At 42.2% G+C, this 16956-nt stretch overlaps 2 long non-coding RNA genes across 2 annotated transcripts in view; both read left to right on the plus strand.

Moving 5' to 3' along the window:
- Nucleotides 1-626: 626 nt before the first annotated feature.
- The window catches only part of LOC136296655 (uncharacterized), a 43777-nt gene continuing 27447 nt past the window's right edge, over nt 627-16956 (plus strand). The window contains exon 1 of the long non-coding RNA XR_010722981.1: nt 627-814. This is a non-coding gene — a long non-coding RNA (uncharacterized lncRNA). The remainder of the gene's footprint in view (nt 815-16956) is intronic.
- On the plus strand, nt 4749-6550 carry LOC136296659 (uncharacterized). The gene is made up of 3 exons (XR_010722982.1): nt 4749-4782; nt 5799-5911; nt 6443-6550. It is a non-coding gene; the product is annotated as an uncharacterized lncRNA (long non-coding RNA).

The raw sequence follows: 16956 nt of genomic DNA on the forward strand, positions 1-16956 counted from the left end.
ATCTAATCCAGATTATTAATGTTTATATCTATTAAAATTGTCTGGAACGGTCTATGGAAACCGGCCTAGATAAAAAATAGATTAATAAATATAAAATATAGATCTTTCAACTGGTTTATGTTGTGCAAAGGAAACACTGTGCCTTATAAGGGTTTTTGACATGGTTTGCCTTTGAACAATCTATGCTGGTTGCTTTCAGTCATCTTTGTGACATTCTTGTGGCTGGATGATTCCAGGAGGATTTTCTCCATAACTTTCTTAGGACCTAAGACAAAGCTGTTTGGCCTGCATTTCCTTGGGATGGAGCTAGCTGTGATGCGCTTTTTCTGAACATTAGGCATCTCTCTCAGTATCACTGTCCTTTCAAAGATTATGATAGAGAGGGGCCACACAGTCAAAACCTCATGGCTTTCAGGTGCGTACTATCTGGTCTTGTGAACTTTCATCTGTCCAATTGGTTCCAATACTTCAGTCCTCACCTGTGAAAAAAACTTCCTAACAGGGCCCTGAGTGCACTAATGGGCTTCAATTACTTTGCCCACTCTCACATGGGACCCCCACCCATACACCAATCACCATAAATATTTCTTAAGTGGAGCCAAAATATTTTTTAAGTGCAGGCCTAAGGGTAGAAGCCCTTTCCTGAGCTATGATGCAACTGTAGGATGTTTTTCCAGTCTGGTTTTGTCACAAGTCATTACTTGGTTTTTCTGGCTTAATCTTGGATCTGGGTTGTTACCTTGCCTTTGCCTGACATCATGGGATGGGACCTGCTGCTCTTTCTGCTCAGGGGCTGTGGGGCCATGCCCCAATGGTAAGTTCACTTCCTGTGCTGTTTTTACCTATGGCTCACCCTCCCTAGTGGAGAACCCTTCCCTTGCTCTGTGCTGACATATTCCCACAGAGTAGGTTAGTGGGATCAGGGAACAGGGAGACCAGGGGGAAGCCCTTTCTGGTGCAATCTAAGGCCAGAAAGAAAAGCATTGGGTAGTCCAACCTACTCTGCATTTGTCACTAGGTTCCCTGGCCCCTACACAGCAGGTCTATGTCTTCCTTAGATTCCTTGCTGCTGCCAGAGTGCTCACAGAAGTCTTTTGTGGATCAATGTAACCTCTTATATACTCTAACCTCGTTGAGCTTTTGCCTTCATAGCTTTGCTCTTGTGAATGCAAGCAAAGTTTCTGTATTCCTCCTGGGCAGCTGGTGTCTGCTTCTACCTTCTATGTGCTTTTCTTTTTCATTTGAGCTTAGTCAGGAGCTGTCTGACTCTTCCAGGGCCCACTACTCCCATGTTTGGTTCCTAGATATCAGAATAGGCTTTACTTCAGAGTTCTCCTCAGCTCTCATTAAAGTTAATTGGGAGATTTTGAGTCATTTCAGTGTAAGCCAAGTTTATTTCTAGGCTTTTCTAAGAAGTTAATGTCCCTTGCTGAGCAGAAATTGGAAAAATTGAGACATCAGTTCACCAGAAAAGATATTCTGAGGTGGTAAAAGAACTAGAGGCAGACAGAAATACAAGAGCAAAACCATAGAATGTATTATTCCATAATTCCCACGGTTAAAATGCTAGTCTTGTCCAATTCTGTCTCTTTGGGTCTGCAAGCACAGCTGCAAAGTATGTTGTTATGCACTGGGATTATTGTAGGTGTTCAGTAATTTCAGTCCCCTCGTTGTCTAACACAAAGCCAAATATCTGCTAACGATAGATCCAGTTCCCATCACACATTGTGGGCTAGGACAGCCCTCTGGATACAACTGAGGGTGGCAGGAGTTTTAGCAATGTCGTGCAGGTTGCATGCAGTGGTGGCCAGCCAGGATGGTCAGCATGCAGTGGCTCCAGTGCATGCCGAGTCCCTGCTGGGGCTCTACAAGGGCTTCTCACCCTCTTCTCCCAGGTCCAGCTGCTCCACCAGACCTGGTGCAGCTGCTGTGGCTTGCCCTTTGGTGCTACTGCCCCAGCTGCTGGCCCTGCCTTTGAACTGTGGCAGTCAGTGTACTGTTAGGAAGGGCTTGGGCAAAAACTTGTTAAAATTTGCTCACTTGTGAGTGACTGCCTTGCTGATCCTTAGTGCAGCTTTATACAAATCCTAATCCATGATCAATATTCAATATAAGCCTTTATGGGAGTAGCCTTAATTGTTAGAATGGTAGGAGGTGACACTGATCTCCAGCCCATCTCCTGTTGCAGTGGAGATCTCTCAGTTCTGAAAACACTGAGCATGACCCGGTCCTTGTTATACAGAAAACTACCCATAAACAACCCCTATTGTACTGCAATATATATACACCACTACATCTTTTTAACAAGAAGTATTTTGACATCAGAGAAAACTACTGGCTCCAGAAAACCCAAACCATTTCATGATTTGGGAGTGACAGCAGCACACAATATGCTTCACTGTGTTCAGGGAAGGGGACTGGGAAAAACGGCTGATTTCACACCTTTGCTTTATTGCAGTTTGTGGGCATGGTGCAGACTCTCATGGCCACACAATGGTGTTGCCAAGAATGTCACCTGGGCAGTGTCTCAGGTGTCAGTAAAGTAGAAGTGATAATACTGCATAGTTGCATCAGGCAAAATTTGTGCCCAGATGACAGGTGATAAAACTACTGGGAGTAAGGACAACACAGCCCCAGTTGCACAGAAATAATGTTGAAAAGATGCTTTAGATTGCCTGTGGCTAATTCCATGAAAATATCTTTTCATTTGGTATTAGCCCAATTTGTGTGAATAACAGCTAATTAAAGAAAAAATAAAGGATGAAAAAAAGCTCTTATAATAATCTGTTTAAAAGGGTCTCAGGAGATTTAAGGAGGTAATATGTAGTTAATGGAGGGGCTAAAAATGCAGCTGCATGTAATTATGGCAAGAAAAATATTCCCAAAGCTGATTTGCAGCTTCCCCAAATGGTAGTGAGTAAGGCACCCTTAGGGAGAAGAGCAAGTTTTATATTAAATCCTTAATGCATCTCCTGACAGGGCCTTTCCAGCCCCACTCCTATGGGGCTGTGGGCTCTCTTTTAACCCTGGCCATCCAGGTAAGAGAACCCATCCATCAGCCCTGTGCAGAAGGTGAATGCAGTCATGTCAGCATTGGCTTTCTGTGGCAGCTGCTTCCCAGTCTCACCTTTTTCTGTCTTTTCCCAGCCCTGATGCAGGGTGCCATAGCCAAAGAACCCAGCAGCTGTCAGAGGAGTAGTTTCTCAATTATTTTTTTGGGAAGCTATTTCCTGAAGTACATTTCTCGTGCCTCAATTTAGAATACATTTCTGGCTGGAAGGCATCACCCATGTCTGGTTGTTTGACTGAAACACCAGAAGAGTCCTTGGTGGCAGGTGTATTCTAGCAGCTCCTGATTCAGACGAGAGGTTCAGTCACCGTAGCATGGAAGAAATCCCATTTTCTCATCTTCTGTGTTCAAAACTGTGGGGTTTATAAAAGACTGGTTTATTTTGCGGGTTTCTGCGTGTTTGTTTAATTGTGCTCTGAAGGTTGCCTGCTTGGGTGTTTTTGCTCTGTGTTGCTGTAGCCAAAGACCCCCAGCATTTGACAGAGAAGCTGTTTTTCAGTTAGCAGTTTGAGGACTTCTAATCTAAAAACAGTTTGGGGTTTGTTTTGTTTTGTGGTTTTGGTTTGGGTTTTTTGGTTTTGTTTTTTTTTTCAATACCTTGAAACTAGTTTAGTTCTCGCTCCAAGTTTGCGAACCTGTTTTAAAAGTTATAGCGCCTTTCCCCGTGTTTGTGCAGCTGTGTCTTTGTGCTCTTCTGTAGTGTTCACGCTGCTGCGTTGGCCAGCTGAGGCCGGGTCAAAAAGGGAATTTTATGCCCCCGTAGCTCGCACGGAACCGCTCCCCGCGCCGGTGCCGGAGCGGCGGCAGCAGGGGGAGCCCACGGGCCGCGCCGTCCCGGCCGCTCCTCCTGATCCGAAAGGGAACGGGGAATAACTAAAGGGAACCGGGAGTAAGGAGCGTTCGGGTCACGGGAGAGCTGACAGCGAGGCAGATGGGAATCGAAATATTAAATATTTATAAAAAATACCAATATCTATGAATAATATCAATATTCTTTTCCTGCTAATCGCTACTAACGCCATCCCACAGCGGCCAAAATTTGGCCCCGAGTGACCAATGAATTAAGTTACTCTCAGCCAAGCGTGTCCTCAGGGATGTTCATTTGCCACAGGATGGATGTTGGGTGGTGTTTAATAAGTTGGCTTCTTTAAAGTATTTAAGGTCAGAAAGCAGAATGGTGCATCTCACCAGCGCCGGTTGTCCAAAGTGATGAGCCAAGCATAGTGCTTCCCCAAGGGATAGTGGGCAAGGCAGCTCTGCCCCTCTACCAAAACACAAACAGCTTTCCCTGGAAAGATGTGATCCAGTCACAAAACTCTAGGCTAAACTTTATAGAACATTACATGAATAAATAGAGGGAAGAGGAGTAAATGGGGGTTGAAAGATACCTTCTGGATTAATTAAAAAGGATTGGTTTTTTGGTCCTTTTCTCTTCCAATGAATAGGCTATAATTGATGGAGGAGGGGAAGAACCTAGATTGATTTACTTCGCAAAAATGCCAAGTAGACAGTGTTAACTGAGACCAATAGAAAACCATTGAAAATAAATTAAATGAAACAGAGAAGTTGAAAGTTAGTCTTTTCAGCTGTGCCCTTTGATTAAATGCGGAATCATTTTTGATCAGAGTTGGTGCTTTATTTGGCTCTCTGAGGTGCTGAGCTCCCTGCTTTGTCTTCAGCTTGGAGGAGCCTTATCTTCACCACTGGAGCAGGTGGGGGAAAGAAAGACATTCAAGATGTGCAGAATTAAAAATTCTGAGTAAAATAATATTTCTGTGTTAAAGTTAAAATGGAAAACATCCAAAACATTGCAAATGCTATTGGAAGTGTACCTGGTTTGTTCTTTTTGTGGGTGGATGGTGAAACTTCTGTCCAATTCTTTGGCTCAAGCACCAGAAGAGCCCTTGGTCATGCTTGATGACAAGTGTATTCTGGTATCAGCTTCTAATCCTGAAGAAGATTGAGCCACTCATGATACAAATCCAGTTTCATATGGGAGGAAATTCCAATTTCTGATTTTTTGTATCCAAAACCTTGAGTTTTATAATAATTTCCCAGAAATACTGGAATTCCTCATAAAGAAGTCCTTCAACTATCCATTTAAAAAATTCTTATAAAATTTCTGGCTACCTCTGGGATTTGCTTCCTTATTTATGTAGATAATCCTACTCAAATTCAGGGGAGAACACAAAATAACCATATTTTTAAAGGTAATTAAACCTGGAACAAAATATATAGCAATTAGTAATACAGATGATGCATTTGGATTTAAATTTTCAAAGCATAAACCAACAATGCACTTATTTATTGCTGCTGGATTAACAATTGAAAAAAAGGAAAGATTTTCCCCTCTGAAAGATTGGGAAGGACTGTGTAAAGTGGATAGCAAAGCTGGAAAGGAGGCTGCAGGTTCCTGGGTGACCCAGGGCAAGGCTCCATTGCTATCATGATTAATAGAGCTATAAGGCAACGGCTACAGACTGTGGCAGATCCATTGGTTCCAGATATGCTCAACAATCAGTATGCAGATATGCTAATTTACAGTCTATTACTCAAACTAAAGGATGTTTCTATGCTCCACTAATAGTTCCAAAAGATAATTATTTTCTAGTTAGTGAAAAAGACAAAACCAGGCCTCGAGTGTTGGAGAAGCTTTATTTTTATGGAGCTTGGTGATTATGTTCTTGAACAATTCTGCATTCATTCAAAATGGTTTATAATCTACCAGGACCAGATTTGAATACCACATGTGCCAAGGCGAAAACATTGTGGTGGAACACAAGCCAGGGAGAAAGCCAGATTAGGCAGAAACTATGTGATGAAGATAGAAAAGAAATTAAGGTAAGATGGAAAGCACAAGGGAGCTGTGGATAAGGATTTAAGTGAATGCTTTAAGTGGCAATTTGCAGTTGGAGCATGGGAAAAGCCAGAATGTAACATTATAATGTAGTTTTGCCTAGTATACAAATCGGTTCATGTATTATATTGCAAATTATAATTATGCAACATTATTATACTAATTTTATGCATTATAATATTTTGTAATATTGCTGTAATTACATAATTGTAGCAAATTATAATGTTACATTATACTAATACAGAAGTCATTAAGACCCTAAAGCACATGGAGTAGTGCTGCAAAACTCTGGTTTTCCTTCCTGATGGGTTTGATGGAATATTTGAGTGATCCCCAATTAATGGAGTCCAAATGAATATATTGTCACTTCACAAGCTCACAGTTCTTACCTGATTTGTTAGCTTCTGCTCATTTCTGGCTACATTTAGCAGTAGATGTACAAGAAAGAATGATCAGCAGCTGCCAGCTATAGCCCCTAAGTTACTCTCATAATAACTATCTTGTAATATTTACAGTTCTCAGGTCCCAGCACAAGGCTGACTCTAGGATGGTTGAAATGGCAGGAGGAACCAGGGGCATGTTGTTCCCCTTTCCTCATTCTTCTGCATAGCTGGAAGCCTTCAGCCAGCTGGTCCCAGTAAGCCTCCTCTTAGGGAAGGTATGCTTTGCTCCAGGCACTTGGAATGCATGATTCATTTTTACTGTATGCCTTGTATACACAATTATTATTATTTAAATCTAGGATGGCTTATTAGTAAAACTGTACAATAAACACTGGTGAATAATTCATACATACACTGGGAGCTTTTAAGTCTAATGTGCCACATAATGTACTGTGTGCCTTTGGTGGAATACAAACACATACAGACAGTCATTCTCCTTTTCAGCAGTGTTGGTCAAGACATTGAAACTTCACTGCTGTTGCCTTAGGTTCTCTTCTCACAGTCAGCACAGTTTCCCACCTGCAGTCCTCTGCTGGGATGTCAGATTCCTGGAGATAATGCAGGTGGAAGGTTGCAGCCCTCAGAAATACTGCTTCAGTGCTTTGGGGTAGGGATGAGGCCCTTGGTCAGATCTTGGCAACATGTTCATTCCCTGTGTTTGCCACTGACATAATTTGCTTACCATAAGAGACCCTTAAGGTTTAGCATTGGGCTATTTCAAGAAAGTGCTCAATTCTTTTAATTTTTTTTTTTCTTATTTAAGTTGTGAATTGCCCCCCACATAACAAATTACTTGGAGATTGCTTCAACTGGGAAGGCAGACATTTCTGCTTCCTCCATTTTGTCTATGGTCTTTCAAATAATTTAATTCCTAAAGGTCATAAGCTCTGAGCATGTGTGATTAGTGCTAGAACTCATTTTTATGTTGAGATAATAATATTAAGAGTAGATTAATTTTTAGGTCAGCTATGTTACTGATGGTCACTGTGATATAATAGAAATTGCCATATTCCCAGGACAGATACTTCAAGGGCCATGTTAGGAAACACTAAATTCACAGATTTTTTAGAATTTAAGTTTTCTTATCAGCTAGATGCCTCTGTCCTTGGATCAAAGGAAAAAGGCAATGAAAACGTAAGAACAAGGTCTCTATGGGCTTCCTCTGGGAAGGCAGAAGTCAGAACTGCCAAACTATGAAATCTATTTAAGCTAACAAAGCTATTAAAATAATCCAGCCATGTCCCTAGAGATTTCTTCTGGAATAACCTCCCATTTCATGGCTTGTTTTGCTTTCTTCTGGCTGAGTTTTTGTTTCATTGATGGGTTCAGGAGAGTTGCATCTAACCTTGTTTGGCTGGTGTTGGAGAGTGTTACAGCCAAAGACCCTGGGGGAGGGACAGGGATGTGAGGAGGGTCCAGCAGTGAGTGATAGTTTTTAATTCTGCCTTTACAGAGGGAGGGCACATAAAGGAAAAACTGTGTCTGAACAGGTGAAAACTAACATAGTTTGTGAAGGGAATCCATGTCTGAGCTACACATCCCCATCTTGCTTTTTGGTCTCATGTATGTCCCGCTATGGCTCCTGCTGACATACTGTCCTTGCAGTCTTAGATGGATGTACTGTTTGGCCAGGTTGCTCCGCAGCTCTTGGGTTTCTGACTGCCATATGCATGGTTGGGCATCCTGCAGGTTGCTACTTCTGTGTAATTCACTTTTGTGAGGCAATGAAGAGAACAAACCCTTTCAGGATATCATGAAAACTAAACTGTAAATAGCATTGGATCTTTGGAACATTAGTATTTTGCAGTAAAGTTAATAAAAAGTCTGGTTTTAGAAAACCAAGACTTAACTTTGATTAGAATTAAATTAGCAATTTCATGCTTGTGGGGTACAGGCAATAGTTATTAATTATTCATTTGATCAATTTCAGAATGTTTTGACCCTTGCAGAAGCAGTGTTGCAGTAGTAAGGCCCCAGCCATAAATACTGGGTATTTATGATATTCTGTTCTGTTGGGTAGTTCTGGTTGCACTACTGAATACTGATTTCTTAGGGGTGTTGCTGCTTCAGCTACATCCAGGAAAAGAGGAACAGACTTCTACCGTTTGCACCTTGGTTCAATTTCCTGGATTGCCTTGCCTCACTTTCCAGAGCAGTGATGCAAGGATAGTGCTTTGGCTGAGTTACTCATGTTTGAAACCTGCCTCTATTATTTTGGTGTTAAAGAAACTGAGTGGTTGCTGTGTTGAAACCTGGCAGCCTCACACTACAGTCAGCAGCAACAGCCACAAGGCAATCCAGCATTTCCCGTGGCCTCATCCAAAATGTGGGATTTGTGTAACACTGTAATCACGCAAGCAGGCTCATTTAGCAGGACTATGTGCAGGCTTCCATCACAGCCACGATGGAAGGAGAAAACAGAAACAATTCTCCCCTTAAGGAAGCAGCAGTTCATAAATGAAGATGACTTCCTGGTTCACATTTCCTTCTTTCTGCCAAATGCCACGCTTGTTGGAAGGAGCTGTCGCAGATTCACAGATGAGATTAGTAGACTCAGTGTCAACAGTCTGGCCACAGGGCTGGAAATACTTATGCCAGGATGATGGGAACTCATAAACTTAGGGAAAAAAAAAAAAAAAACAAACAACCAATAATGGGAACTTAATGCACTGGACTGACATTTTAAGAAACACCTAAATGCAGGTTCTCTAAGTTCTTGTACAAGGAGCCAGCCCACAGAGCTTGCTACCTCATAGGACAACCAAATTCAGACGGATTTCCCCTTTTCTGAACATCTTACCTACTCTTACTCCCTCCTTCTCCTTAAAATTGTTTCTCATTGCTTGCTGTTGGGAAGAAAAATAGAAAAAAAATAATTGTAACATATAAAATGCAGAATAAAGATCAAGCAAATAATGCTGTGAAGACTGGAGACATTGCTGACATTGGCAAAGATAAAGACTCTGAAGGGAGAGTTAATAATTTTCTCAGACTGGTGGGTGCAGCTGAGAGACAATTTCAGGCAGGCACACAAACGGTCTTATTTTCACCCTCTTATGCAGAAGGGGAAATTGCTTAGATCTGGGGTAGTTTTTTTACAGGTTTAAAAGATAAAGGCTGAAAAAAGAAAATACTATTTTTTCCCTTATGCTTTGATAAACTAATTGAAATTCATCATTTCGACCATTTAGGGGTCTAATGTGACCTGGTTGGCATTTTCTGACTGCCTCAGAAAATGCCAAAAAACCAGCTCAGGATTTGTTGGCTTTATTTTTTTAGCTCTGGAACTCACTCCTGTAGAAACCCTGGGAAACACTTATTCTATTTTGGAAGGACAGGATTTGGAAGAACTGTTACAGTAAGAAAAAAATTGTACAGGGACCTCCAGGAATATCCTACCCTGTCTATATTTTCACTGCACTTTTCCTGCATGATAATTGTTATTTATTGCACTCTTGCTCTTACTAGAGCATTTGCAATTGAACTTATTTTAGACTATAGAAGTTATTTAGTCTATAACCATGGGTTTTAGAGATGTTTTTAGACATCACTAAACCTATACTGATGACTACTTTCAAGGTAAACATAAAATTCTTGTAGCTGGCTGAACACCCTCTTGGGAGTACATTATAGGCAGATTTCCTGCATAAAATAGGTGTTTGGGGTTTTAATAACCAGGACAGGCTGATCTACAAGAATCTGACTTTTTAGTTGTTGTTGGAGGGTTTTTTTATAAACCACAATTCTGATATAACTCATTATTCACTTGAGATGGCATTAGAATAAATTAATATTAAAATATTTAAATGTAGAACAAAGAGTTTGAAAAGTTACAGAGATTGATCACCCGAGATGCAACATTGGTGCTTCATTAGTTGTGGCTCTCTGCGCTGCCAGGCTGAGGTACTTTTGTTTCACCTAATTAGCAATTTTCTGCCTTAATGCTGACTGGACTGTATTCCGGCTGTGTGGCTTGATTTTTCTTCTTGGCAGAAGTTTATATTTCTAGGAGATTTCAAGGTGTGTTGGTGAGAATTCATTCCAATACAAGAAAAGAGGCTTTGCAAAGAAGTGCAAAATTTTGTGGTTAGCCTAAAATTTGGGAACAGTGGCATCAAAGAGAGACAAATGCCATCTTCTCTAAGCAAGCCAAATTCTTTTTGCATTTCTGGTGTCAGAGAGAGGAGTTTTCTCAGCTTCCCAAGAAGCTTGGCCCACTCTGAATCAATAATCTGTGGCATAGCCAGCCCATCTTGTTTGCAGCTCTGAGGCTGAGTAGAGAAATCTCTCTTCTCTTGGGGAAAACTCTCCTCCCAGAGCTGCCTGCAGTGCTGGATTCCATGCCTGGAAGTCCTTAATCCCAGTAATACTAACACAGCCATATGGTCTAGAGCTGTAGGAAAAGACATTTTTCTAATTGTAGGCAATGGTTCTGCCAGGAGAAAAAGGAAGACAAGTTTGCAAGCAGTTACACAGTTTTTCATGTACAGCATGAGGTGTACTATGCTCACCCTGCAAATGCCACTCTTAGAGCACTTGGACTTTCCCTTGATTCTCAGCTTAGGGCCCTGAATGTACATCTGAGCCTGGCTTTCTTCCCAAAAAGCTGCTTGTAGGGGTTTTCCTCTGGAAAATCCTCTGCTTCCCCTCAGGAATTTGCCCTGGCCCAGGGCCTGCAGGCGTGATGCAACACAAACTTTCCAGGGCATCGGGGTTACATCTACCAGGTCAGAAGGCATAGACCCAAAGGCAGGAACATGAAAGAACATGAAACACAGTGTCTAGCAAATGGTGGAGGCATGGGGCAGAGAAGTGTCTGCCACTTTCACTCAAGGCCACTTGGAGTTTTCCTAGATCTGAAGGTCCAGAAAAGGCAGAAGGCATTTACTCATTGTTTCTCACTGGTGGGCGAAGGTGGCAGAGGCAGTGGTGGCTCCTTCATGCTGGGGAGGAAAAACAGCCCTGCAGGAATGTAACTTTGCATTTTTCTGCATCCATATTTTTGTGGCTTTGGACCAGTTTTAGTTTGTGATTGCATGTAATGCTGGCTTTATCTTCAATGCTTGCGTGCATTTCAAAAATAGAAGTTATAAAAAGGACATCAATCTGTGGATTTAAAAAGTCCTTTCTGCTAGCAATCATCACTCCCAGTATAGCTGTGCCCTATTTGCCCTCTTTAAATCCTCAGCAGAATAGCTTGAGGTTTTGCATTTGCAGATGTGTCATGTTAATTCAAAGACAGCTTTAAAATAAACCCGTGGATTCAATGCAGGCAGAAGGTTGAGTGACTTTTGTTCATGCATAGGTATCCAAGGTGGGGAGGTGTCAGTGAGTGGGTCTGATTTTGACTGCATGGGCCCTGTGGAGTTTGTGACATGACAAGATACAGCATTTGCTGCAACTGGGGCCTGTTTTAGCTTTTGTTTTATGTGAGATGGTGAGGATGTTCAAATCTGTAAACACACAGCACAGCACATTGCCCTTGAAATGTTCATGAAATGTTCCCAGGGCCTTTCTACTGTCCTGGAAAGTGCAGTGTGCAGCTGGAGCAAACACAGCAGGTCAGGGACACTGGTAGGTTAGTGGCTTATGTGGTACGAAGGGTTTAGATGAAGGGGAAGGCTCCCTTCTCTACTTTCAGGCATGTGGTCTCAGATCTCAGCTGTGGGGAAATAAACCTTCCTGGGAAGTGGAGTCTCACGGGGGAAGTTTTCTGCTCCACAAAGCTCCCAGGTCTAAGGGGAATGGAGCCAAGGCTTTGGTGCTAGCTACTGCTTAAGAAATATGCAGTTTGATGCTGTCTCAGTGGACTTACCACCCAGACATAAAAAAACAGCCAACTCAACATTTTAAAGTGCGCTTTAACTTCTGTTTTTCTCTCCCTTTTCCTGCCAGAGAGCATTTCCGATTCCCAGGCATCCCTTAATCACATGCAGAATTATCTGGGGGATTAACCACCACAGAGAAAGAACAGTGGGATTCAGGGAAGACCCAAGGGAAGGGAAGCACTGCTGAGAGGAACATTTCCAGGAGACAGATTTTGTATAACTTTTGCTTTCATGAGGGAAATCTAGCACTGGTTGCACAGATGTGGTGGTGGAGATCACAGGAGCAGGGGGACTGAACCAGGCTCAAACTGTGCATCCAAAAGAAACCTTGCTGGCGGGGTCTTCAGATTCTTCCAGCACCATCAAGTCTTCACACATGTTCCCTATCAACCCCCTGCAAGAACAGTATGTGGTCAATACACTCTGCATGCACTTATCTTTCTTAGGTACCCAGCAGGCTAACTTGATCCACATACTTTGCTTTTCCCCATCCCTGTGGCAGAGAAAAGGCTTTTTATCTCTTAAATGTGACAACAAATTTCAGACTCATCTTTTAAGTGTCCTTTCTATGCTGTGGTCTTATCACAGGCTTATGGGTAACATTTGCTTGGGAAGCACATTAAAAAAGATTGTCGGCATGTTATTAATTGCTTAATTTAAACTGGTGAAACGAGGAAGTTAAAGGTTCAAAGCTGGGAGGCGCTCAAAGAGCTGCAGGTGTTTCCCTCTGACTGCCGTTTTGTTTTTCCTTTAAATTTGTTAGCTGGCAGAACTATTTATCTATGGATTAAAAATCCAGTGGGTTCCTACCTTTTTATTGCCCACTCAATACTGTTTATCACAACCTTTCACAGGTCCACTGCACTCACGGTTCCTGAGCTGGGCGCCAAAGCCCTCGGGGCAGAACCTGCCCTTCCAGGCAAAGATGACCCTGGAAAAGGTGCAGCTGAATGCTCTTTCTGCCTCTTCTTGAGAAGTGTATCTGAAGTATCCTGCTACCCATCTCGTGTCTTTGACTGACATATTGAAAGCATTTGGGATTTTTAGTTCAGTGTCAGTTTAAAAGCTTCAATGCCCTTTTCCATGGCTAAATATGAAAGGGCTTCCCAGTCGCCCAGGAATGGGACCATATCCTTCCAGCCCCTCTAGGGAGAGTGGCAGAAACCCCAAGGCTGCTGCAGGACGTGGAAAAGTAGGAGGTAAGAATGCTGCAGTAGAGGGGAGAGAGCTGTCAGTTTGTGCTGAGCTACTTCACTTCATCGGGAGAGGAGCATTAAGCAGAGCTCCCGCTCCAGTGACAATGACACTTTTAACAGATACTCAGACTGAGTCAGGTGCTTGTTAGTGGGGTTATTACCTGTCATGAGGAGGTGTTGGAGCAGTTTATACAGCTTCCTGGGGGGAGGCAGGGATATAGCTGTTTGGAGCAACATTCCTTCCTGCCTGCAGTCTGTCTTCCATCAGTATCCTACCGATTTGTAGTGACTTGCTTTCTCCATTAAAGATTATACACATGATGTTGGGCTTTGAAAGTAAAATAATTGCTTTCTGGGTTACAACTGTAGCATTGGCATAATAGAAAGCTAGTTACTTCAGTCACAAGAGAACTTGGAAATAATTCATTTGGCTCCTGCTGATGCTGTGAATGTATTACTTCTTAACTGGAATGGGCCCGATATTATTTGATGATCGCTTAAATCCATGGGCCATCACGGAAAAGCTGCTGCTCAGCAGGTGCCAGTGTTGATCATGAAGGCATGCAGCTGCTTTTCTGAGTGAGCACACAGGTCTGTGGGATTGCTTGGAGGAGCACCAGTCTAGAGGAGCATTGTGTCAGCAGGTAGGCAGTTGCCAGGGATTGCTGGTAGTGCCTGGAAATCCTCTGCTCATGGGGTTGGGCAGTGGGGTTCTGCAACACAGGGAAGGCTGGAGCCAGGTGAAGGTGGATGCTGGTATAGTGGCAGAGACAGCGGGGTGTGACAGAAAACTGATGGAAAAGCCTAAAGATGGAAGTCAGAAAAGCACTCATTTTACCTAAGGGCTTTTCTGCTTTTCTGAAATAGTGTCAAAATTCTTTTGTCAAATTCAAGATGGAATCCTCTTAGCAAAGCTGTTTCGGTATTTTTTTCCACTGTGTGAATTAATTTTTTTTTTTTTTTTTTTTTTTAGCAAATAAAGCTTGTGAGATTGAAAAACAGGGGAGGAAATTTGGCAAACTATTCTCTTTCCCTTTTTCTCCTAAATCCAAGAGTGCTGAGCTCTGGGCCATTTTTAGGGTTTCTGTTTTTCATCTCATCTAAGACAATTTGAGTGCAAATGATGTTCACTTACATCAAAACCTAAGAAGGATTTAGATACATTTTATTGTTGTTTTTTTTAAAATCAAAATAATTTTTAAACCATACTGAATTTAATCACTGGGTAATAACATTTGTTGAGCTTGTGAGAATAAGTCCTCAAGGATCGTGTTTGTATGCTTGTAGTCCTGTGGGTCAAACAACATTTTTTTAAACTGTGGATGCCTTTTATTTTTAACCACAGGCCTGAGATGGAATTAAGAATTTTTGAACCCAGGGGTTGTTTCCATCTGAATCTCCAGGCTGAGAAGGGCTTTTGTAACCATTGCTCTACTGCTAGACATAAATCAGCCTTTTAACCTTGGGTCTACAGGCAATTTATAGTGGCATTGGCTCTGCTGCTGACATGTCTGATCAGGAGGTGGACTGAGCTTTCAGGAAAGATCGTGCTCTGTTCTTCCACTGTAAGCAGGTTAACATAGTCCTTTTAACAACTGATTTATAGTTTATATATTAATAATTTCTGGTTTGTATTGTTACTTTTCTGGTTGAGATGTTATTACAAGAAAAGTCTGGGTGTTGTGCAGAAAGAATTCAGCTGGGAATCTGTACGAGGTCACTAAGTGTGTTTGAGAGCGTGCTTTTAAAGGAGTTAAAGTGAAATTGAGCCCCAAGTGCAGAAGACAATGTAAAAATATGTGCTCCGCAGTGTACTTTTCTAGTAACAGTATCTTTTAAACAGCAAAAGGCACAGATGTGGTTACTCTGAGAGTGTGCAGAGGATGTAATAATGCTGTTTTCTCTCTCTGCAGAGAAAACAACAAGTGCTGCACATCAGGACCTCTGGTACAAGCTCAGGATCTGCTGCCATCCACAGCCATCCTTGTCTGCTGCTGGAAGCTCAGGTCACATGTTCCTGATGCAGGGCCAGAGCTAGCCCAGGGCACAGAGAAGTCAGTGGCTCCTGGGTACTGCCAGGGGCAGTTCTATGCTTGCCTCTTGCTCCAGGCAGGCTCAGTCTGGGAGGGAACATCTAGCTTATCTTTCCGTGTTTCAGGGTGCTCAAGGTTTGGGGTGTTAGGTCACTGAGGCTGCCCACTGCCTTCATTACAAGATGTGCGTTGTCAGATACAGGTGTCCCTCCTCTTCATCACATTTTGACACAGAAGTAGCACAATGTTTTGGCCAATTTCTTTATTTTACAGATGAGAGATGCCCCATAATAAGCATGGTGACATCTACAGCCCTTTTGTACTTCTTGTCCTTGATTTTTCTCCTTTTGGAGCCTAATTGTGAAGAGAAGTCATCAGGAGATCAAGCCATGCAGTAATTAAACTCATGTCAAAGATTAAATGAAAGTGTTTAACCCTATTTGAATGTGCTATTCTAAATTTCATGGGGTAGATTCTGTATCTGGGAAGGAAAGGTACTGTGCTTGGCTGAAGCAGATGATAAATGATTTTCTACATTTTTGGGATGTATATGAATAGCAGGAACTTGGAGCCTGGATCACATAAAGCATATAAATCTAGTGGGGGAAAATCACATTTTTGATGGTTTTAATATCTACTAGACCTATTTTGTTAAACAGTACTTAAAAACACATTTATCATAAGTTGCTTATTAAGATGGATGTCACATGCACCGTCATGCTGATCAGCCTGAAAAAGAGCAATTTCTCAGCTGATAATCTGCTGTGCCACAAGGTCAGGTTAGAAGTCAAGACTCCAGGGATTAGATTGTGGTCCCTTTGAAATTGATAAGCATCTTGCCAATCGCTTTGGATTTGGCTCTGTTTTGCTGTTTCACATGGGTTCTGTTCTTGATTCTTATCAGTGATTTGCTGTGGGACTTGAGCAAGATTTTAACTCTTCTGCTCTTTTGCCTTTTCCAGCAGTTTTTCAAACCCTACACATTGCATGCAACACAGTAAGATCAACATATAAATACATTAGATGTAAGTGCAATGTTAAAAACCTTGAGATGATCAACTCCTCTGATTTCTTTCTTGATACACTGATTTCCTGTTCAGGATTGTGGGTAGGAAATGCCCATTTTGTGGGTAACTTGATGAACTGTTTTCCATAAGTTCTGTGAGCCAATCCTCTTTTCAGGGCAGCAGCAGGGTTGAAAGAGTAGAGATAAAGTACTTAACTAAATTGCATAGCAGCATGTTTTCTGCAGGCATTGTAGGACACAGTAAGCACTTGTGCAGAGAACCACAGCTGTGCTATTCCGTAAGTACTACAAATCACATTTCTCCAGTTGTATTTCTTGGGTCTAAGACAATCCACTTGCCTGCTGTGGAAAGGAGCATCCCTCCTCCTTCACACTAGCTTGGGCTGAAGGCCACATGCTCCTGCAGCCAGGCACCCAGTGCCCTTGCTTGGTAAGTTGGCTGGTGTTGAGGAAAAGAGAGCCACCAAAACTGATGTGGGGCTGGTGGAAAGCAGGATCATCT

Source organism: Chamaea fasciata, unplaced genomic scaffold (genome assembly GCF_029207755.1).
Source record: "Chamaea fasciata isolate MVZ Bird 193981 ecotype frontalis unplaced genomic scaffold, bChaFas1.0.hap1 SCAF_1, whole genome shotgun sequence".
Lineage (NCBI taxonomy): Eukaryota > Metazoa > Chordata > Aves > Passeriformes > Sylviidae > Chamaea > Chamaea fasciata.